Source organism: Lissotriton helveticus, chromosome 2_1 (assembly GCF_964261635.1).
Source record: "Lissotriton helveticus chromosome 2_1, aLisHel1.1, whole genome shotgun sequence".
NCBI lineage: Eukaryota > Metazoa > Chordata > Amphibia > Caudata > Salamandridae > Lissotriton > Lissotriton helveticus.
In genome coordinates this window covers 530,747,361-530,772,670 of record NC_136059.1, presented here as the reverse complement: position 1 = coordinate 530,772,670, position 25,310 = coordinate 530,747,361, and positions in this window count along the sequence as shown.

The following is a 25,310-nucleotide window of genomic DNA, read 5'->3' as shown; positions in this document are numbered from 1 at the left end:
CCAGACAGTTCAAAGGATCGGAAGATGGACCATGGATTCTTACAAGCGCTATGAAAGACTGAACATGTTGTAGAGTCTTCTGCTGATGCCCTTGTTTCTCCTTTTCTGTTCTCCTGTGGACGCAGGTGTAAAATGTGGGGATTGGAGTCCGCCACTACGCTGGTTTCTTTGACGACCCCTATTAACGCAAAGGTGACGGAAATCACAGAAGTGCTGAGCTAATCTTACATTCGTTGTGCAAAGGATTTTTATTTTGCAGGTGGCTTTGATGACAGGGCAAGGCAGGCAGGATACCGCCTGACTTTTTGTGGACAAGGAGGACTTTGTTTGGGCCATTTGAGGAGTAGATTGGACACTCTGTTGCCACAGGGGCATACGCCTCCTGGGGTCATCGTGGTTCATCTTGATGGCAATTACTTAGTGGAGGTCGGCAGGAAGGACTTGTTTAAACTGGTGATGTCTGAGTTCAGTTGGCTGGTAATGAAATATCCACAGGTTGTGCTCGCATGGTCCAACATCATTCTCAGGTTGCAGAGGAGGGGTGGTAAATCGGTCGGACCCTAAATGATTGGGTGAAGTGAGTAAATAAGAAAATTAGGAAGTTGTTCACTCTGCCTAGGCTGTCAGCTATACTTCATGGTTGCCTGAAGGGTGAGCGCTTTTTCTTACAGGGCGGGGTTCACTTGTCAAAGGTTGGCAATGGTTGATTCATCGCCCATGGTAGTGTGAGTGGGGGTGGAGGGGCAGATAGTTTGTGACTATGCTTGCCTTTGATTGGTGAGTTCATGATTGGAGGGACAATTTCGGGTCTATATATAGGGCATCCTTTTCCTTTTTAGACAAAGATTATAGCGGTGTCATGGGACCCTCCGTGGGGTGCTGGCAGTGAGTTAAATTGAGATTACAGAAGTGTTTGGGTTTGGGATAGGTCACTGGCAGGCGGTCCTTACTAGCCAACCAACCACACAGGCACAATGGGTACCAAGCTGCCACTGGCCCTTGGGGGAAGATGAAGGGTGTATACGGTGCCCGGTGTAGGTATAGTAGCAGGCAGGCAGGCTCCTTGCACAGGTGTACCTTGGTAGGCGAGGTGATGTAGGTGGGTGGGGTCCTTCCAAAAGGAGGGACCCATTAAGGCCCACTTTTTGGCTGGGCAAGGGAGGTTCTGACCAAGAAACACTGAGACCAGTCATGATCTCACTTGGAGCAACATTTTGTGTAAGCACAGGAACAGAGTTTTAAATATGGTTAGGAACATCACTATATTAGGATCTCTGAAGGTTAGGCTGCTAAACCTTGGAAATAAAACTGCAAACGTGATGGGTTACTGTGCATTAATATTGTGAAATGCGTTTTGAATTTTGTGTGTGTAATAAATAATTCTGGGGGTGTATAACCCCTAACCCAAAGATAAATTTGGTTTGTTTATCAGTGACTTTGGCCCTGGGACAACTGTGGGTGACAGGGGATGTAAGGATCAAAGCTATCCTGGAGTCATCCGTGATACCTGATCATATTAGAGGTGCACAAATTTGCAATATCATCTGACTTGTCAGCATTCTCTTAAACTTCGCAAGTTTTGTGAAGCGCAGAGTTTGCAAATTGTTAAAAACACAGCCGTTTCACAAACCACGTGCAGTAGCTGGTGACCTTGTGCTGTTTGGCAGACATCCTTGCTATAGCCCAAACTCCTACCATGTCTCCTCCCACTAACAACTTCTCACACTGTCTCCTCTCTCAACCTCCCCTCACTAGAAAATGCCAGTTTTTGGTCTCGCCTAGCGAACGCAGTGCATGCGTTGCTTCGCCTTGGTGAGACTCTATTGTCGTCGGTTTGGTGCTCGAAGGGAGACAAACCATGTGCGCACACCCTCACAGGCGATGTCCGCACGCATGGTGTCTCCTCACACGCTCCCACCGCGCGCTTAGTTTACCTTTCAGTACATGTGCGTGCCCACATTGCGGCTCCTCGTGTGCTCACATGCTCCCATCGCGCACTTCATTTGGCTTTTGGCTTTTAGTTACTGTTTCTCTGCCCCACTCGTGCGCTTGATTTTCACGCGCTTGATTTGGCTTTTGGCTCTTAGCTACTGTTTCTCTGCCCCACTCGCGCGCTTGATTTACAGGGACTGACTGCAAACCATAAGGATATCACTTCTTCCTCATGGTCTTAGCTCGTGGTGCTTATTCTGCGCCACGCACTCTCTTATGCCACCTACACTCATGTTGTAGATTCACCTCGCCTTTCACTGTACCCTGCAGTCTATGCTACCACTTAACCTCATGTTTTTCACTGCCCATGCCTGCCCCTGCAATAATAGTGTAAACAAATGTCCTGTGCAATGTTTATATCAAATAAAACTCGCTGGTGACCAAGTCTGTAAGACCCTGTGCCTTATCAGCGTTGGGGAACCTTGTACCTGATGTAAAAAGAGCGGGTCGGTTACATCAGATTTAAGATTTTAACCAGAGCAACTATGCATTGTTGTGACTCCTGCAAGGCCCGACCACTTGCCAGCTATCTGCATGACTCAAACTCTTTCTAAGATACTGACATCTCCAGTGTCAGAGATGCTTCCAAGAACGATGCAACCATGTACGGCGCTCCAGGCAAAATTGCATTTTTCCAGCTGGAGCGCTCCTAGTGCCCTGGAATAAAGGGATAGATTTGGAACTTTGTTTTCAGTAATTTTGTGCCACCAATAGTTTTCACTTTTTGCTGGTTGTTTCTCCTCATCTTAAGGAAGCTACGGGCCTGGAACAGTACACAGACTCCACCCCAGCCCCACCGACTTTCACAGGCACTAGTCTGACGGAAACTCTACACTTTACCTACAGACCCCTCTCCCAAGCCCTTGGGGCAGGAAACGTGGACACAGTGCACCAATGTGAAGGACACTCTGTCCTCCATATGGAAACCTGGACCAGAGACTACATGTTGGTCTTTTGAACGCTCTGTTCAGCCCTTGCTGGCAGTCTGTCTGAGGATGGAAAAAACATGTGACTTCTGCAATGGCACCGTATTTTTTCCTGAAATGTGCTAAAGCTGGTTAACAGGCAGGACTAGTCTAAGAAAAGAGTTTTTCACTGCCCATGCCTGACCATGTGCTGCACACTCTGTCATAGCACTTATCCTTGTATTCTAAACTCACTATGTTTGTTCTTCTGTCCCGCACACTGGCTTGCCACATACACATATGCATGCACTCTACCTTTGCTTCTGCCTGTTTGCTTACTCCCTTTTTATGTTTATAAAATTCCTCATGTTTTGTTATGTTCAGCATGGTATTACCTTTACTTTTTTTTTCGCTTTTCTTGCCCTACCACACAACAGTGACGTATTTTGTTCCGTTTGTCCTGCACTCTGTCCTGGTACTTATCCTTATATTTTTGTCTACCTGTGCCTCTTCCTGTGCCACGCACTTTAGCTTGCCACCTATCCTGATGTTATTCCCTACACTGCCTTTCACTCTGCCCCGTACTCTCTCCTGCCACTTAAACATATGCGCACGCTTTACTGTTGCTTCTGCCGCACTTTCTGTGCCAATACCTCACTTAATTTACAAGGACTAACTGCAAAACATAAAGCTATCACTTCTTCCTCATGGTCTTAACTTGGGGTGGAAATGTGGACACAGTGCACGGATGTGAAGGACACTCTGTCCTCCATATGGAAACACCTCCATATGCAATGCAATAGGTCTCGTATTTGTGAGAGTTTCAGCTATTGGCATTGTAAATGACAATGCCTTTTATTTATGCGTTTGAAAACCTGCAAGTGGTGCATAAACATGCACTTTTGTACGTATAGCCCTTGCTTATGAGAAGCAAAGCTGGCAGTCTCTTTTATTGACAGCCTTGCTTCTCGTAAGCGAGGACTATACGTACAAAGTGCTTGTTTGTGCACCGCTTGCAGGTTTTCAAATCAAATTAATAAAAGGCATTGTCATTTACAATGCCAATAGCTCCAACTCTCGCAAATGCGAGACCTATTGCATTGCAAATGCTTGTTCAGATTATCTCCATCCTGGTCCCAAGAGGTACAAAAACCCCACCCCGTAGTTTCCACAGCAGAATGGGCTTCAAGATGTACCACCCTTCGTGGGCACAACAACCTGTGGTTGGAAAACATGGAAAATTTTGCAGTGGCGAAAATAAGTAAAGGCGTTGCCCTTTTTTGCAGAGACAATTTTTCAACTATGCATGAGAAGCCCACCCACGTCCCACAGCTGAAATGCAGCTGTTTGACATGCAACACCATAAGGGCATCACACTAGATATCAAACTCAGTAAATGGAGAGTCAACTGCACCACTGGGATAATTCCATAGTTAGGAACATCGCAAAATAAAATGATAGACAGATTGTTAAAACTTTTCAAACACTCACCCCCTGTCACAGATATGGGTTTAAACCATCGTTATTTTGCTTGCCATGCCACCCTAGTTCGGACCCAGCCATATGCAAATCTGTCCCGACCCTGCTCCCCATGAGAACAGTCCAGCCCAATCTGCTATGCCAGGTCATTCCTGAAACGGAAACAAGCATCCTGGGACTGGTTTCTGTGTATCACCCCTCAACAGCCAGTCTAGCTTGAATCCAAAGGTGCAGCAAGCAAGGGACCCTCGTTGGGCTTACCCTTAGCTGCTTAGGGTGCCCATAGCAACATCACAAAATGAAATGATGGACGGGGTGTTAAAACTTTTCACTCACTCACCCCCAGTCACATTTTGTGATGTTGGGAATTCTATAATTGACTTCACAATGAATATTTTTAAAGAAGTTAAGGAATAGGATTACCACCTATAAGGTTCAGAGCACCATTTATCTTCAGGATCCCAGGATTTCCGCTGCATTTTACAGTAGTAAAATAAATCTAGGCACCCTGGAAGCAACATACTAACCTATGCTTCATAGTGATTATTCGAAAACACAGCGACGCCACAGAGGCCACAGATCTTCAGAAGACATGGAGAGCAGAGCATTGCTGAGTTGTAGCTGAACACATTAAAACAGCCTCATATTATAAGATCGCTAGATTTCAGTAAACTAAGAATAGGGAGCAATTGGATTGGGCCAAAACATTTATACAGAAAGCAGTTATCATCAACTGTGCCGTAAAGTTAATGCCAATTGGTTGAAATAATGGCAAACCTTCTAGAAAATCAAACCTTTCTTGTCGGGGTTGTGTACTGGTAGCCTTGTCAATTATTCAAGTAGAGCAGTCAGAGATGTCGATGATTTAAGTATCGAAAATAGGAAAGTGAAATGCACGTTTTGCCCTGTGCAGAATATTTCATGAGGAGACTGCAGAATACAGTGATGGTTTCATTTTTCATATAAGCATTATCAGGAATATTTTAAACTCTTAACTTTCGCTGGGACATTATTGCTGGTTGTGGGTGCTCTCGCATTATGTGCAATACTGTTCTCAGTTTAGAAAAAACACGACCTGACGAACGGCAGTGACATAACAAGGGTGCCATTGGGCCTCGGTGCATGCAAGGAAAACGGGACCACTTGTCTGCTGTAAAATATAGCCATATTTGGGGTTCAGTGGACCACTAAGCCCTCTCAGCCCCGGTGATATTGCACTCAGGCGCAGCCGCCACAGGTAGGAGCAGTGGGGCAGGGTGGGGGCGGTGCGGGGATGGGAATTGGGAAGGAGTCGACAGACGACTCGGTAGGTAAAATTACATTTAAAAAATCAATAACACCACTTACCTTGCGCTCACTGCATCGCTGAGTTGGCGAGCACAAGGAAAGTGATGTTATTTATTTACTTATTTAATTTTACCTATCCCGTCTTCTGTTGACTTCCCCCCACGACCGCCCGCCCGTCCCTACCCGCCACACCGCCCACCGCTCTTACTTGTGCGGGCCACGCCTGATGGCACCTGCTGCACTCTTGATAGCTATGAACCTAACAGAAGTGCAGCAGGACGGTAATGGACACACCGTGAATACGTGCACATGTTCCCATTCGTGTGTAAGATAAAGTGACAATCATGCATGTCTTAAATAATCCATGAGGGAAACTGGGTCAGCAGTGGGAATGTCAGGTGACTGAGCCAAAGATCTATCACATACAATATGCATAGCACTGGTGTCTTGGAGAAACACTCTATGCTTCTGCAAGAGTGCAGCCTGTAGCAGTAAAGCACCTGTTCTCTAGCGTGTCTCTTGGAACACTTCTGGAAATGTGGCCCGTTAATCTCTCACGGATATATGTAGGTTGACCCCATCAAACTTCTTCGAAATATTTTAACATACATTCCAAACACCTCACTTTGCATAGAGTCAAACAAATGAGAACATCACTCGCATGCAACTACCACAGCACAACAAGTCACATGGCGGACATTCTCTATGTTCCCGAGTTCACCGAACACCCAGGAAATGCCTGCATCATAAACACAACAGACCACAACTGAAGGAAAACCAATTACTGTTGCCTGTGCCCGTTGACTTTTTTTTATTTCTATTAATCTGGATCATTGGTGTTTCTGACCTGTGAGAAATAAGGGCATACTGAGTATCTTGTGCGGGGTTTGCTAATACACAACACTGCCCATGCTACTGGAGTCAAGGGAGCGGCTTAGAATGGGGTGCCCTAAAATAGAGACTGCTGGAAAAATTGACTGCTATTCACAAAGGTAAACGTACACCTGAGTGAACCTACGCAAGTGAGTTCACTGTTACACTTTTGAGAAACGTTATTACTTATGCTGTTCACAATTTATAAGTGTAAAGATACTAATTGTGTAGATTTACATGCCCCACCCCCTGAATTAAGGGGCGAAGCCTCAATTACAAGTGTAAAATTCCTACTTGTAACTTTTCACACGTAGGCAGGGGTCTCTGCCACTTGAATGGAACTCTCTGTCTCTCTGATAAAGTATAGGGAAAAGTTTGAAAATGTATTAAACTTAATAAAAAAATAATAATATCGAAGGTTAAACATTAATGTAAATGAATTTAAAATAATTATTGTAAATATAGAGGAAAATAAAAAAGCTACAGTATTATTAATAGAATATCTAATTAATTATTTTTATCCCCTATATATAGTTAAATTAAGAAATATTTTTTAAGCTTTAATTACAAAAAATCCCACCAATAATTTAAGATTTATATGAATGTATTATTTAATAAAACTAATAATGATTTTTTTTATATATTTATTTTTTAACATTAAATTCAATCTATTTATATTTTTAAAATGTTGATCTATGGTAATTTATTATTACTGCCTATGGGGTTGTATTTTAAATCCCTTCCTCTATTTCTTCTAGGGGACGTTGTGGCAGTACTAGTTGTTTGGCATGTGTGGTGCTGGACTTACTCCAGGCCTGAGCCGCATTTAGTGCTTAATTTGAAAAAAATGGGTGCTGGTGCCCAATGTTCTCCCTCAAATTCTGCAGCCTGCATATAAAACGTTGGTGCATCGAATAGCAAGGCTGAATAGACTTGAATCCACCCCAGTTCTCTTTAATCCACGAACGACACTGCCTGCCCCTTTATCTCACCATTATCGGTCCTTGCTTTCTCCACTCTCTTGCTCTAGGTAAATGTCTTATGAGGACAATTAGTGCTGGTCCCAAAAAATAAGTGCTGGTGGACCCCACTAGCAAGCACCAGCTCCAATTAAGCACTTGCTGGAGCACATTCATGACTGTTTGGATACTTTTTGGCTGTAGCAACTATAGAAGTGCAGTTTGTGAATAGCAATGGGCTTACACTTTTGTGGGTGGGTACATGTCACTCCCTTAAATCCCTCATTAGCCCTCCCTTAACCCGTCCTTAAACTCCTCCTATTTATTTGTAAATATTTCCCTTGTTCCAGCTCTCCCACACCTCACCCGCCTCTCCCACATATACTATTAAAACACATACCTATTTGTGCAGATATCTCTGCAGTTGGGGTAGAGATATCTGCACATGATAGATAGGAAAGGCAGAAGCATTGTCCTACACATGAAGGCTTGTAAATAGCTTTTTGCAGTATGATAGTAGTAATGCAGTACTAGGGAATGTACTACGAAATGCAGTTTGGGAATATACCTCTTCTTTCATTACCATGAATTCCACAAGTTACTGAACAAGGATTATACATTAAACAAATATTTCAAAAGAATGATTGTTAAGCCTTAGTTGGGAGTGAACAGGCACTACTGATGCTCAGTATTCTTCTATCATGAATGACATGGGTCAATGATAATTAGGCATCACGTAACGTTCCTGCAGGAGACTGTCATTAGATCTTGGCCATCAATATGAGTAGTACTCCTTTAACAGTTTCAGATTCAAGTTTGTGAGCAGTTATAAAACATAAATAAAATCTTTGCTAGTAGAAACAATTTCGATTCTGCAGATTCTAAGAAAAGCAACACACTGCTCTTAAGTCACTGTAGGTACTAATCAAAGGGCGACAGGAAATCCACTACAACGAAGTGTTCCTGTACTGCTCAGTGCAGTCCTTAACCGCATGCGCTGCGGCTTTTCCCGCTGTAGGCGGCGGTTTTTAAAAACGCGCGTTACATGACGAGCTCAGCTCGTCATCAGCGTGCCAGCGCGCGCTGAGCTCGCCATCAGCGCCAAAGTGGTTAATCTGTATCACCACTGTAACAGATAGAAGCAGAGGTACAAATGTTCTTATTTGTTAGTGCACATAGTTGTATCTAAATGATCTTTCACTCAACACTGTTAACTCCTTGGTAAAAAAACACAGTTTTCACAGGTAGCTGGGGTGTCAAAATTGGTCAGGGCTGTTGTTATGTTAGTGTTAGGCAAGTAGGAGCAGATTTGGCAGAGCTACGCCTTCACAGTTATACATGGATTTCCTAGGCATCTCTAGTGCTGTGGCTCACTGGATCGGCCACATATTGGTGGCAAAGGAGTATTCTCAATGATGTCCTAGGCAGTGGTGACAGTGGCATGCGGTCCATAGGAGGGCTTTGGGAAAAGCACAATCCTCCCTTGTCTGTTCCTGTTCACTAGCAGACACTGCTGGACATAACCTTTTTATGGTCATGCCTCTAGTTTGTGAATTTCACAGGATTGTGCAGAATCCAAGATGGCAACAGTGATGTTCTCAGTCTCACAAGATGCGGAATCCAAAATCGCAGCCTCGACTGTCTGGTCTGCCTAGAATGAGGGCTGTATCAGCAAGCTCAAGGTTCATGGTGGTGCCCTCTAAGATTTTCTGGCAAGGCTGATTACTCCCCTATTTAATAAAACTGGGAGAGGAACTTCCTACATCTGGAACTCAGGAAATCTAAGGACAGATACACCATAGGTCAAGTTGCCAATCAATACACTGGCCAAAGTGACATGCATCCTGACAAAGTAGGTGTTAAAAAACTTCACTTAATGTGCTAGTTTGACTAATTAGTGTAGTTTACAGGTCTTTAACTTAAGCTGCACTGCCTACTGCCCATTTTCAGCGTAACGGCCAGAGAAAGGGCTACTGCATTGAGCAAAAGGTGTGTTTGACTTTCAGCCCATCTTCAGCCACTATATATATCACTGTAGATACCAAACACACTTTACAACTTATTAGACCTGTCAGCCCTATGGTTTGTTTTCACCCCTCCTATTTATGCTGACCTCATTTTTGCTAGCTTTAGGATTCTGTTCATTTTACCTATGCTTACCAGTACTAACGTATTTGTGCCCTCTCTCCTAAATATGGTAGAATTGGAATATATGCCCAACTGCATATTTAAATTTACTTGGAAGTCCCAGGTAAAGTGGTACTATATGTAGCCAGGGCCTGTCTGCCTACTGGGATGCATCTACGAGCAAGTTAAGGTTAGAAACTGCACCGACTGCGTCCACAGATCAGAGAAGGTTTCCACATGGGTAAGTTCAGTGGCTCAGGAGAGTGTAGACAGAGGGATCCAACTGAGTTCAGAAGCGAGTTCAGACAAATGCCGTTGCATAACAGGGACTTCACCATGTTCTATAATTTAAGCAGGGAAGCCCATCAAGGTACTGATTAGTCTGCCCTGGCCTTTGGCTGGAGGGGGGTCGTGTTGGACTTGGCCCTTTCTGCAGGGTCAACCCAACTTATTTTGCTTTCACCCTCCTGATTTCTGAACCCATTTCTGTTGGCTTTTAGGACTCTGCTCACTTTACCACTGCTAACCAATGCGAAAGTGCTTATGCTCTCTCCTTAAAACACAGTAGAATTGGCTTTCACCCAATTCACATTTATTTACTTGTGAGTCCCTAGTGAAGTGGTGATACATGTACTCAGGGCTTGTAAAGAAATGCTACTAGCGGGCCTGCAGCACAGATTGTTCCACCCACTTCTGTAGCCCCTTAAACATGTCTCAACCCTGCCATTGCAGACTGTGTGTACATCACTTTTTAATACATATAAGACACCCTTAGGGTATGTCCTACACAGCTCAGAGGGCAGGGTGCAGAATTGTGCTTTTATGTTTTACATGTCTTGGTATTTAAAAACTACAAAATGAATTTTCACTACTGCGTACTTTCCCCTTAGAAACACATTGGGTTATCTTAATACATTTAATAAGTGATGACCTTCATTTGGGAGCAGGAAGACAGGTTCAGTTTGGTGTCTAAAGAATTGAAATCAAAAGCCCCCTTTAATGATAAAGTCAGGTTTTTTGTTCACAAGTCTGAAAATAGCACTTTTAGAAAGTTAGCATTTTCTTGTCCTAATTATTGGTATCTGCTGTCTGTATTCTGGGTCACATGACTAGGTGTAATTGACAGTTGTTCTTTGTGTAGTGCTCCAAGACAGTGAGACAAAGAGAAGCTAGATGTTGACAGGATGGGCCACTCTGAGTTCAGGAGGGGGAGGAGCTCTCACCTCGAACCCTTGCACATCACAAGGCCCTGCCTGAGCATTCTGACAAAGGGGTTTGACGCCAGTATATTGTGACCCCCAGATAGTCTTGGCCATGGACAGGGAGACAGGGAATACCAAGCATCTGAGGGGTGGAAATCTCTAGAATCTTCTCCTACTTCAAAGTGGACACCTCAGACCCCAAATCTTCAGCACACATTTGGACCTGTGGAAGACTCAGAAGAAGAACTGTTGTGCTGCTCTGCTGCAAGAAATACTGCTACTATGCTGCCTTTGTGTATTGCCCTGCTGCCCTCCCGCTTGAGTGAAGTACTGGACTTGCATCTTGGACCAAGGACTACCAGAGGTACTCCAAGGGCTGTTAGGCTTGCCTCCTGATTGGAATCCTCACGGACAGAACGGGCTTCCCCCATGTTCCATCCAGCAACTGGACTCTGCAAGCTATGAGTCCTACCATCTCAAGTGGTGCCACCCTAGTCCTGGACCCTTGGAAGTGGGCCTGAAGATTCTCTACTAGCCCCAAATGTGGTCCCAGCACAGCAGATGCATCGTATCCGCAGCACAATGCATTGCTAACCAGAAACGCTGCAATGGAGCCACTGCACGATGTTTCGTCCTCACCAAACTCCACATTATGATCGATGCATGGGTCATCTCTGGAGCAGGACCTTGCATCGCTGCCTGCAGCCTTCCAGGAATCGCTGCTGCACGACACATCCTTGACACATGCCTTTGCATCACAATCCCCTTGTCGATGGCATCCTTGACCACAACGCAGGACTCCTCTTTGCAGGCCCCTATGCTTCTTTGGAATAAACCAGTGCTCAACGCATCTCGATGCAGGACTTTGCATCACACGCCCCTCATCAACAGCATCTTTCATGATGATGCAGGACCTCGCGTCACAGTTTTAAAGCTCCTAGGAATGACCACACAATCAATCAATCAATAAGGGCATTTGTATAATGCACTACTTACCCGTGAGGGTCTCAAGTCGCTGGGGGGTGGGGGAAGCTGCTACTGCTTGAAAAGCCATGTATTTAGGAGTCTTCTGAAGGTCAGCAGGTCTTGGGTCTGCCGTAGGTGGGTGGGAAGGGTGTTCCAGGTCTTGGCGGTGAAGTGGGAGAATGACTTGCCATCTGAGGTCACTCTTTGGATGCGGGGGCCTGTGGTGAGGGCGAGGTTGGCGGATCGGAGCTGGTGGGTCGGGGTGTAGAAGCTGAGTCGTTTGTTGAGGTACGCTGGTCTGGTGTTGTGGAGTGCCTTCTGTGTGTTGGTGAGGAGCTTGAAGGATATTTTCTTGTTGACTGGAAGCCAGTGCAGGTCTCTCAGGTGGGATGTGATGTGGCTGCGACGCATTATCGCCACAGGATCTCTCAATGCCCAATACATCAATCAATCAATCAATCATAGCATTTGTATAGCGTGCTACTCACCCGGAGGGGTCTCAAGGCGCTGGGGAGGGGGGTCTGCTACTGCTCGAAGAGCCAGGTCTTGAGTTGCTTCCTGAAGGAAAGGTGGTTCTGGGTCAGCCGGAGGTGGATGGGGAGAGAGTTCCATGTCTTGGCTGCCAGGTAGGAGCAGGATCTTCCTCCGTTGGTGGCTCTGCGGATGCGTGGAACGGCGACGAGGGCGAGGCTGGTGGAACGTAGCTGGCGGGTGGGGGTGTAGAACGTCAGGCGGTTGTTGAGGTAACTGGGTCCCAGGTCGTGGAGGGCCTTGTGTGCGTGGGTGAGGAGTCTGAACGTGATCCTCTTGCTGACGAGGAGCCAATGCAGGTCTCTCAGGTGTCCAGAGAAGTGGCTGTGTCGGGGGATGTCCAGGATGAGTCGTGCGGAGGCGTTCTGGATATGTTGGAGTCTTTTCTGAAGTTTGGCTGTGGTTCCGGCGTAGAGGGTGTTTCCGTAGTCCAGTCCGCTGGTGACGAGTGCCTGGGTGACCGTCTTCCTGGTTTCGGTGGGGATCCACCGGAAGATCTTTCGGAGCATACGCAGGGTGTTGAAGCACGATGACGAGATGGCGTTGACTTGTCTGGTCATCGAGAGGGGGAGTCCAGGATGAAGCCCAGGTTGCGCGCGTGGTCCGTTGGCTTGGGAGCGTTGCCCGGGGCAGGGGGCCACCAGGAGTCATCCCAGGCGGAGGGCGATGATCCCAGGATTTAAGGTACTTTTTTTTAGCTGGCCAATTTAGCTCCCTGTAGCTGGTATGTGCTCCTTTGTGGTTGGCCTGAACTTGTGACTTTGTCCCAGTCCATGGGACCAAATAACCACAGTTGGAGCTTTGTGCCCTTTGGTGTTATTTTTACTTAAATCCTTAAAATTGCATATCTACGGTAGTACTTATTGGATTTTTGTCATTCTGTTCTTAAATTATTTATTAAATGTTACGGTATTTTTTTTAATTGGTGAGGGATTTTTTTTGTGTTGTGTTTCACTTTATTACTGTTTGAAGTGCTGCATAATACTTTACACATTGCCTAAGTAGTTAAGCCTGACTGCTTTTGTGCCAAGATACCAGAGGGTGAATCACAGGTTATTTTGGGGTTGCTTGTAGGGTGAAGACCCTGATAAGGATCATGGTTGCTGCTTGAGTAGGGTTTGAGCCCCTATCTCAACCAGTAATTCTATTTCTTACACAACCAATTCCTTCTGTTGTACTAACAGAGGCATCCCCTTCCAAGCCTTGGGCAATGAGTTAGACAAAATTTGCACTCATTGTTTTTAGCGCTCCACTTATTTCTCTGTGATTCCCCCTTGGGTGTTTACGTTTTATGGACTAGTAACATGATGTGGAACACTATGACACTGACATTACATGCCACAGTGTGTGTTCCACTACCCAAAATCATCTATTTTGAAATGAGTTACAACCAATTGGCTGACTTAACTTTCTTGGAAGGCCTGGTAGGTTGTCATAGAAATGTGCAGCGGCATGGAAGTTAAATGCCATATGTCAGCTACATTATGTATTTACACCACCCAAATATATTACTAAAGTATATGGCTACAGAGAATACTATGGCTCAATGCTGTTTAAAACCATTGCTGTGGCACATTGCAAGGAAAAGTGCTTTGCAATGTAAGAAACCTACTATTATGCATTAGGCAAGCCACCCCTAAAGTGTTTTCCATACACCTACAAGGCTGGGTGCTTAATTTATAAAAGTGAGACATACTATTTATCAAGGACATGTATGATACCCCGGTTAGCAGTTTATGAAAGCTGTTTGCCATTGTGTAAAACAACCATTTTCCAAGAGGATTCTTGTTTGTGAATAAATATTGATTTTCATAACTTAGCCTGGGAAAACTTTAGAGAAACAATTCAAAGTTCCTTTTTATGTTTTCTTGAAACAAATTCAATGGTGAAAGTAGATTTTTTTAAACAAATGGTCTGTAAAGGAACCTTTAGAAAGTGGTCTTTGAGCTGCTTGAGAGCAAATTGGATAAAAACCAGTTTTCCTGGTATCACCCCTATAATGACTATAATCTACACCCCTGTATTGGTGCTAAGGACTGGCCTCCTGGAGCAAAATGGAGCTGCTAATAGGTGTCTAAAGGCTGAAGTGGTGTCAATAATGACCACTTTACAGGAATTGGTCATCTGGGTGGGAAATGTAAAAGCTAGCAAAACAAGTGGCTGCACAACAGCGCTTACTTTGAAGTGGAGATCCAAATGGGATTCTCAGAATCTGAAACAATTCATTTTCAGAACCACCTCAGGCATTTGTATGTGCTCCCAGCATGTCATGACCCGACAAGGGCAACAATTATCCTGGACGCTTATGATTTGGCACAGAATGGAAACAATGAAGATACGAGCAAAACGACTAAGATTCAGTACATTAAGATTGTGGAGAGCCAGAGAGTGTTGGCTGGGACTGAAAGAAAGGGAGCCTTTTAAAGGTAAGGCAGAATCATTAGACAGAATAGTGTGTTTGCAAGACAATTTAAACATCATAGCAGTAGCAACAATCTGCATCACAACTGCTTAGTTGTATGGTTCCCATTAAATCAACTTATACAATGTTTTTGCAATTCCTGCACCTTTGTTTTTTTTCTCCCACTGATTTCCTGGAGTCAGCTTACTGGGGACAATGCTAACTGAGCACCATGTAAACCCCTTTAGCATTTGACCCTCAGGGTAGCAAGGAGAGCAGTCAAAGGCTTACTAAGGGAAATAAATGGGGTTAGAAATACAAAATTCAACAAATCAAACAATATCACGTAATTATTGTCAATCCAGTGCTTTTATTGAATGAAAAAATGTACTTTACTCTATCACTAGGCGATATGACACTAACAAGTCATGTGGGTTTCCAGAGTTCCACAGCTACACTAATTCTGAGTATGGCAATAATTTAAGGAAATATAGGAGACCTAGATAAGTGCTGACTCAATTCGACTCAGGGCCTTATTATGACTTTGGTGGTGTTGCAGTGGGACACGATGCCAGCGCCCCGCTGCCACACCGCCAAAGCCATAATGAGATCGCCTGCCGGGTGTCCGACTGGAATCCAGGTTGGGCTGTCCTGTGGCAGCTGCCTCACAGTGGTTCAGTGCCAAGGCTCATACGTGAGACATAACAAGGCACCGCAGTGGGAATGCCATTGCTTTGATTCCTCACTGCAATACTTTTCATGGCGGGTTCACCGCAATGAAAACTGTGGCAGTGAGGAAACTCCTAACATGCTTGGCGGTGCCGCAGTGACACTGCCAGCATATTAGGGGCCTTAGACCTCTGCAAGACCAACAGGGATCATGGATCCCTGGCTGAAGCAGCGGTCCCTTGGCAGGCCGACTGCCCAACTTCGAATAGGGCAGTTGGACCACCTGTGCGGCGGTAGCCCCACCGCCACCGTGGGTTTGGCGGTCCATCAGACAGCCAAAGTCAAAATAAGGCCCTAAGTCTGAGGCTTCCCTTCTTGTCAGTGACTTGGAGGTCAGTCTGTGAGTAGTTCCATGGTTGCACTGGCCCCGGGAACCTTAAGTTTAAAGGCTCCATTATGTAAAACGTATGTTCAGCAAGAGTAGGTTTACCTGAACGCAATGCATTAGAGCTTTAGTCCTGGAGTCACCTCCGTTCAATGTGATCACAGCACTGTGTCACCCAGTCCTGCCTTCTTCCAACAGCTTCTAAAGGGTGCAAATGAGGCATGGTCTTATTGGCTACCAGCTGTATTTTTCAAGTCAGCATCACAGGCACAAACAAATGCTTCACACAAACAAGGAGCACAGCCTTGTTACATATTATTGGAGAAAGGTAAGGTGGAAATTTGCAGGGGGACTACAGATATCCTAGACTGCTTACTCTATGATCCCTAAGAGAACGCCGATGGAGCTGCCAGGTCGCGAGAAACACTATTTAGTGTTGGGTCACAGCTCAGTCCACAGCAACAGCTGTCGGTTTATGGTTTAGTTTTCTTCGGTGCAGTGTATCTTGAGGACAAATAAGAATTGGGCACAGTGGGTCTATACAATTGGGACTCCCTGCATGGCACACTGGCAACCTTACTAAACTCCCCTATGCCAAGGAGAAAAGCTGAGGAAATCTCAATGCCCAGTCTAGGGTGACCAGGGACAGTGACTCTACACAGCTTCTTTGCAGTGCTGAACTCTCTTTCTGCTCAAGGCTAAGGCTTCAGTTTCTAGGGCCGTCCACTTCTCTGGAGACCTCCTCTACAAGCCAGGGACAGCTGGGTGTTCTCCTCTGGGCTGGCTGCTACTGTGGAGATACCTTCAGCACGTTGTGATTGCAGCTGATCATTGTAGATCTCTTTGTTTAATTACCCCTCACTTGACTGGGAAGCTCCCTGTCGAACACACCAGCCGTGGATATTGAATAGTTTCCAACACTCTACAGGGTGTCACTTACACTGGTCAGTGAAAAGTGCTTCCAGATTGGTCTAGAGTTTTGGTCCTTCTCTCATTCTAGTCCTGCTGACAAAGATGATTAATTCTGTGGATGTAAACCTGGGGCTGGATCAAGGCAGTTCTGCCACTTTTTGTTTCCATTCTCTGATGGATCAGCCACATTCTTTGTCTTCGGATTGAGGATGCCAGGAGAAGCAACACTGTGCGTCGAGGAAAAACAGGCATAAGTGCAGAACTTCATGAAATAGAAGCCAATGGAGAATAATGTTTAAAACTGGCAGACTGGCATAAACACTTACCGCGCTTTGTGGAAAAGTTGGAGTACATGTTTTTGTCATGAATCCCATAAAGTATAAGAGAACATTGAACAAAGTTTAAAACAGGAAAATATAAACTCTTACCCATGCTTTAGAGGAAAAACAGGAGTAAGTGTAATATTTTATAGGCAAGTGTGAGGTTGATTTCATACTATAGTGATACGGTTAGATGACATAAGGGTTATAACCAATATTTTTAATATTGAACAGTAATTCTCAAATGTGGCTCCTCCCACATGACTCCCATTTATATGTATATCTTGCGCATAAAATGGAAGTGTGGTATCTTGTTGGAAATAACGATCTTTAGCATTGTATCCCCCCAGAATTTTGCCTTTACTACTGTATTTTTGCTGAACTCATTTGTGTTGTCTTTAGGACTCTGCATACTTTACTCCTGCCAACCAATACTGCATTTTTTTGTATTAGGAACCTTCCTGCACATAAACAATCATTGGCGTTTTGCTGTTTCCAAGAGTGCTGCCAAATGGTAGCACACATGGACACAGCAAAAACTAGGGGAAAGAAAGCACTTCTCCTTGTTTCACCTGTTTAAGACCAGGTTTTCCCTGGTCTTAATTTTGGTGCTGCCTCCTATTTACGCTGCTCTTGAAACTAGGGGGCGACGTTAAAATCAATGGGTTTTGCGGTGGAACGCTCACCACAACACCCATTGCCCGCCCCTTTCACGCTAAGTGTAGTGTGAAAGGGGGCCTTATTTACAAGGCATCTTGTAAATAAGGCAAAACTCCTGTCGCCATCACAACGTCACTGAAAGTGACGCTGTGGTGTTGACAGGGGCTCGAAAATATGTCCCTTAATGTTTACATGCGGCCACCATTCCGGACACGAATCCCCGGTTGCGGACGATACTATATTCCATTTTTCTGTTTTCCACTTCAACATGGACCAAAAAGTTTAACAGAATTGTGGTTCCTGATAACTTACTGAGAACACTGGAGGGCTTCAGTTCTGAATCACTCCGCGGTGTGTAAATATAGCGCTGAAAGTTCATATTTTTATAAGATTTGAGAAGCGAGGTATCGGCTTCGTTTTTTATTAGGGGGGCTGGCGGTTCCTGGAAGAGCACAGTGGTGGGTAGCGTGCCAGGGGCGCGATCCCTTGTGGTTTCATGGTACAAATTTGTTTTGCTTTATGGCGCAGCACCGTGGTCTCTCGCGCTGCTCAGGCACATCACAGTGCGAAATTCTAGGCACCAAACAGATCAGTGGCGTTCACTGGCAGCAATGGCAGTGTTCACTAAAAGGTGAAAGAAAGTTCATGTAAAGTATTAATTTTCAAGTCAACAGACGGCATGGCGTGCCTCTGCCAGCCAGCTCACGGAGCCCCGTGTTCTTTCCATTTACAGCTCCATGTGTGTAGCTGTATTTCATTACATTCATGTCTCCATTCAACAAACCCGATAGGTTTGTGTGCAATAGCGCAAACAAATGCACATCGTGTTCTTACTACAATTTCTTTAACTGTGGCATGATATGAATATCTTATTTTCGAAAATCCCTTGCAATAACAGGTTTATTGGTGGTCATTTTTAGCACAAACCTAATATACTGATTAAACGTCATATTCGCACTGTTCTGAATTTTACCTTAATCCAACACCAGTAAAACAAAAAAACTGCGAAAGTGGCACATTTTCACTTGTTCAAAGTCACCTTTCTTAACTAAATTTTGTCTATGAGGCTTCGTGTTATCATGAGCAGTGGAAGGTGACTATTCACCCCATTCATAAAATGCATAAACACACAAGGTAGAAGGGTGTGCAGATTAAAAATTCAAAAGCTTTAACCCAAAATGTACAGTCAGAGAAAAAGAAATAAAACTGCAAATAGAACAAAATACAATTTCAAAATATTTACAAAAAAAGCAAGAGGCATTTTGGTAGGCAGTTTATAGTTGGCATTCGATGCTGGCATGTCCCACAAATGGGGTTGAAAAATATGCTGGTGGCCAGGGTTGGACTCCAAGTGATTGGTGTGTGTGACCGGAAGTAGTCACGGCGGATGTTTCAGTTTAGTTATTAGACTCACAGCTGGTAGGTGGTGACTGTTCCTTGCACAGGATGAGAAAGTAGTGTGTGTAGGAGGAGCAGGGCACATAAGGCGTGTGGTAGAGTTGATTTCCTGTGGAGCGAGAGGGTCCCTCAGGTGAGGGGCAAAGGTGAATAAGAGATTCTGATGGAAGTGGGGAGTGCCACTGAGGTACCTGCAGGGGGTGTGACAGAGACCAGTGAATGGTACTGGACAGGATGGCCCTGAGAGGGAGCCTGTAGGGGGATGGGGGATGGATGAGTCACTGAGAAGGATGAGGGAAAGAACACTCCTCTGGGGCAAAGGATGCAGAATACCAGAGGTGCTCACTGGTGCATTTGTTAGGCAGAGGGCACTTCTTGGAAGAGGATACTGCACTAGATGAGAGAAGGAGGACTCTCTCTACAGATGGAACCAGGAAGAAAGAGCACTGTTGTACCAGAGGAGACCAATAAAGCCATGACTTTGAAACAAAAGCCTTGTCATAACCTTAGCTGGATCCCTCTCTCCTTAAAGTGAACAAAAGAAAATCGGCACCTGTCTGCGATTTCTTGGATCCCACCCCTTCTCCTTTTTCGCTGTGTCTCCCAGACACACGGGCCTCAGAAGTGGCCATGGTTAGGCACTATTTGACAATTCATTTCTTCCCAGTAGCAGGCATCTGATACTGGTAAGATGTTAATGGTTCTGAATTGTATTGATTCTAAAGTAAGCCAGGAGACGAGCATCGAGATGCGTTGAACTCGCCAGCAGATGAATTGCTGCAGGACCTCTGACTGCAATGATCTGTGCTGATAGGTGAGATATGCAGGACAAATGATAAGAGCACTTAATCAGGCCGGAGTCACACGACTGGAGGGTGCAGAGGGTCCGCTTCATCTCAGAGGCTCTCCTCCTTAGCTTTGGATCGAAGTTTGTTGAGGGAACATACGTGCTGGTGGGCTCCACCTGCAACCACCGGTTCAAATTAAGCACTAACAGTGAAGGAAGTGCATTTTGTTTCCAAATGAAACAACCAGCAGTAAATCTGAAATAAAATTAGACGGCGCTAAAAGGTGGTAGAACTATATTTGTGTAGGGCGAACTAATTCTGGAACTTGCCTGAATATGTGGTGGCATCCAGCACTCTGAGGCTTCTCATTGGTGAAGATGGTACTTTAAAAATTGTAATTATAATGATGTATTTGCTTCACAGCCAAGTACTCTTTATCCACAGTGATAGACTCTTTCAACAGAATCGACTCAGCACTAAGAGGCCATTTCCTGGCTACATGTGTGTTATGCGGCAGAAACGTTCATAAAATAACATTGATGCCCCATAGCTATAGCCCACTGTTGCCTCACATGACTATGCCAATGTCTTAATAAAGTACCAACATGAGCAGTATTCAAAAACCTTCTTTTTTCCTCCTCATCCCTCTATTAACACACAGTAAGGGAGCAGCGCAAACAGGCTCACACCGGATAGTCCCTCTTCCACTCCTTTGGGCTGGCGACTCCCCCACCCAGCTCACTCGCCCTCTACTAGACCTACAGCACATCCTCCAGAAGACCCACTTGTATCTCTAGTCCTTTTGTGTTTTCTGATGTGATAGCGCGCCTCCTCCCAGGACAAAGAATATTCCACAAGACATGGGGCAGGCTGTATAGGGCTTTTCCGCCTTCTCACAAACAAGACATGGAGCAGGCTGTATAGGGCTTTTCCGCCTTCTCACAAACAAGACATGGAGCAGGCTGTATGGGGCATATTCGCCTCCTCTCAAACAAGACGTGGAGCAGACTGTATGGGGCATATCCGCCTTCTCTCAAACAAGAAGTGGAGCAGGCTGTATGGGGCATACCTGCCTTCTCTCAAACAAGAAGTGGAGCAGGCTGTATGGGGCATATCCGCCTTCTCCCAAACAAGATGTGGAGCAGGCTATATGGGGCATATCTGCCTTCTCTCAAACAAGACGTGGAGCAGACTGTATGGGGCATATCCGCCTTCTCTCAAACAAGAAGTGGAGCAGGCTGTATGGGGCATACCTGCCTTCTCTCAAACAAGAAGTGGAGCAGGCTGTATGGGGCATATCCGCCTTCTCCCAAACAAGATGTGGAGCAGGCTATATGGGGCATATCCGCCTTCTCCCAAACAAGATGTGGAGCAGGCTATATGGGGCATATCTGCCTTCTCTCAAACAAGAAGTAGAGTGGGCTGTCTGGGGCATATCCGCCTTCTCTCAAACAAGACATGAAACAGGCTGTATGGAGCATATCGGCCTTCTCTCAAACAAGACGTGGAGTGGGCTGTAAAGGCCATATCCTCCTTCTCTCAAAGAAGACGTGGAGCAGGGTATATGGGGCATATCCTTCTCTCAAACAAGACGTGGAGCAGGCTGTATAGGACATATCCTCTTTTTCTCAAACAAGACGTGGAGCAGGCTGTATAGGGCATATCTGCCTTCTCTCAAACAAGACTGTTATGATTGGAGAAAAATCCCAAACAGCTTCTTGCCAGACACAGCTGGGCCAACTGTCAATGATGCCACAAAGATGACATCACGCCAGAATCTCCACAGCATCATAGAGATGTGCCATTCCAGGCAGCATCTCAATGGAATATAACAAAGACGTGGAGCAGGCTGTATAGGGCCTATCCACCTTCTCGCAAACAAGACGTGGAGCGGGCTGTATGAGGCATATCCACCTTCTCTCACAGTACCATGCCCGAGACCCCCAGAGGCAGGATATGAGCTCACACCCCTCTCTCTCTTCTCCTTAGAAGCAAGACTTTTTACAATAAGCAGACACCTGTCATCATTACAATGTCAAGGTCATTGCCATCAAAGGACACCAAACAGAGTCTAGAAAAACCTCTCTCGCTGTGCCTCCTCTAAACAAGCCACCCTGCTCCTTTACCACTGCCATGCACCAAAGGGAAGACTAGTATCACACCAACCATGTTTTTATTAAACTAGTGAAGGTCGAAACAGGTCTAGGATTGCTTGAGTTCCAGTTAAGAGAGGACCTAGCTTGGAAGTCCAGGCTGAAATGTTCCTACTGGAGCATGGTCAAGACTGACCTGTGTAATGGATGGGTCTAATCTTAGGGAGCAAGGTGGACAAAGGACAAAGAATTGGAATGCTACCCTGAGCGATTGCCAGTGGCTAGACTTTTTGCACGCATTCCTCCCAACACCATTTGTGTCTTTGAGTTATAATAACACCTGCCATTTACAGTGCTCCAAAATTGCACTGAGGTATCAGACCCTATACTTGATGATGTAGTGGTAGTCAATAATCTGGAGTCCATATTCTTGCAAGTTGAATTTTTTGGACCACAACATTCTGACATACAACTGTTTTCACAAAATGTGAATTTGTATTAATAATAATAGGATTTATTCACATGTAAGAGTACAATAATTTTTGTGATGTAATGGTAAGTGTGAACAAACCTGGTCCTAGGGGCAGAGGGTGGGCATTCCAGGACAAGGGTGAAAGGGAAAGTAAGTAAACATGCACAGATGTGTGAGTGTTGGGTTATTCACACACCTTTGAAAATCACATATTACTTTTATTAGCAGGACTAATATGCATCCATGATGGGAATAAGTAAGGAACTCCCCAAACATTGGTGGAGAGTAGGATCGGAGTTTCTGCCATATGAAAACATACAAAAGGGAATGTGTTTTCAATTGCGAAATTCCCAGACATTTACAGATGCACACACTTACATCATTTATATTTATCAATGCACAATTGTTCAGGTATGTGACTACTCCTGGAAAGCTCTGACTGATATAGGTTCCTATGAGTACATCAGACATTGTTTGAGAATTGTGGATTTACTGAAAACATAGTCGTAAAACTATGGAAGTAAATTAATGGTTCAGTTACTTACCAGTGATCTTAATTACTCTTAGTCCTACTCGGAAATGTCCCAGTAATTTGTTAAGAGGTGATCCTGATAGAGCGCGCGAGGCCACCCGACCAATAGTTTTCGCCGTTTCCGGCTTCAGGGCCCATATACTTTCAAATCACCATATACATTAATCAGGTGACTTCACGAGCTCTACCAAGTTGATGTGTGTGTGTTCCCTGCTAATAATTTTCAGTGCACCCGACTTACCATCCACCGATGCGGGTACCTAATGACCACAATGAATCAGGGAGCTAGCTGTAAAAGAAAGGCAGCAAAATACAAACCCAAACAATAACATTCAAATACTGTTTAAATGACCACGGACAACTGGAAGTTTTAAAATGTTTATCTAAAATTCATTATTTTCTTGCATGAGGTACAGTAAAATAAGGCAATCAATAACCAAGATAACGTAAATTATATAGGCATAAAGAAATAATGACAGGGTAATCATTCAAATGTAATATGAAATGCAGATGGAAAATACTATAAAATCTCAGAAATGTTTAAGCATGGACAGTTTATGCATGAATAACTATGGGAGGGCCTATAAAGAGTAACACGCTTCACTTAAGGTGAATGGGCCTTTGAACAATCTAGGCAATGAAGTTCTAGACCATATCAGAAAATTACAAACTGCAATGCAAAATATAATTTCTAACCAGTGAGAAGACATAGGAACAAACCTTTGAAAAATATGTAATTGACTTTCAATAGTTGCGGAAAGGCATGGAAAATATAACATATGCAATGATGAACTTTATTAAAGCAAAAGTTAGAAATTCAGAAGGTGCAAGATTTAAGAGTTTCAGAGCAATATTTACCTAGAAAGGTGTGGAAACCAAACCCTGGCCACGGGTCAGTTAAGGACAGGAAACCCTCAAGGAAGGATACCCCTCAAAGGACAGCAGGTGCAGAATGGACACCCAGGACAGAACAGGATACCCTCGGAATAGGAATCAGGACAGGACCCTCAGGACAGGACAGCAAACCCTCAGGACAGGACCCTCTTCAGGACAGGACCGGAACCCACAGTTCGGAAGCAACGCCTGCGCTCCACCCGCTCTGCAGCTATCGATCAAGACCCCGATTGGGTCAGCGAACTCCCAGCTAAGTGCTTTGCCAGCACTTTAAGGTTCAGTAGAACCTCAGTCTATGGTCAAATTCGGACAGAGTGCTTCGCAGCGCTCTGTATCTTCAGTCACCTATTGAGTGCGTTGGGTCAGTGACAGGTCAGCTAAACCAGACAAGTCGGACGGTTCACTAGGTGAACCCAGGGTAGATATACAGTTTGGGGACAGTGTACCACCCCCCAATGTTGCAAAGTGTCAGAATCCCTTAATTTCGATTGGTCCTAAGGTAGGATTTGGGTAACACACCAATCACGACATAGTGTTTCAAGCCTACATTTGCATAATAGGGTACCGCCTAACTAGATTGGGGTTCTCATGAGAACTGGTGCAGAAATACAATGGTAACTTTAACATTGTTGCTCTGTGAGCACATATGATTGGTTCAGCCGAGTTTTCGGGTCGTTTCTCAGGAGCATCTTGCTCATCACTGCCAACTGGCTGTGTTCCATCAGTCAAGGTCTGTCATGCCTCGGCAAGTCGCGCAGGCGCAGAGGGACCTCCAAGATGGTTCTCGGCACAGACAAAACCCCATTCCCCGCGGTACATGAAAAGTAAGCGAAAACAAATTAATACATAGTAATGTCATTATGAAAACACATCACAGGATTTATACTTTTAACTCATCATCAAGAAATAAAACTATTGCGTTTAAATGTTAGCCACATTGATACAGTCACAAGAGCAGTGGCACGAGCAGTACCACATGATAAGCACAGCTATGAATTACGCATGCGCATAACTTTCCCTCCACTTCTGCAGACGCGTCAGGACACGTGAGTGTGGCTGACGCATGCGCAGTAACTAAATACAAGCGGCGGCCATTTTAGATGACTCGAGTAAATTATTTTAGTAAAACACATGTGCAAGCTTCACGATCCTTATCCAAACTAAACATAAATGTTAGTAGAACATACACTTGTTACCGTATTACACATAAACGAGGTTCTTGACTTCGGCAAGCCGCAAAATATGCGAAGCTTTGCTTCATCAATCCCCTCTTTGATGATATTTACTATCATCACAAATTATAATGGAACCAGATGCCAACTTTCTTTCACACTTTATAAAGTTCTATCTCTTCCAGCAACCGTTCTAACTTTTCTCTCTCAGTTTTAGTAGGGTGAGAAGTCTTCACCTTTTTGTATATCTGATCATTCACTTCCTCTAATTCAATCTCATCCACACTTCGTTT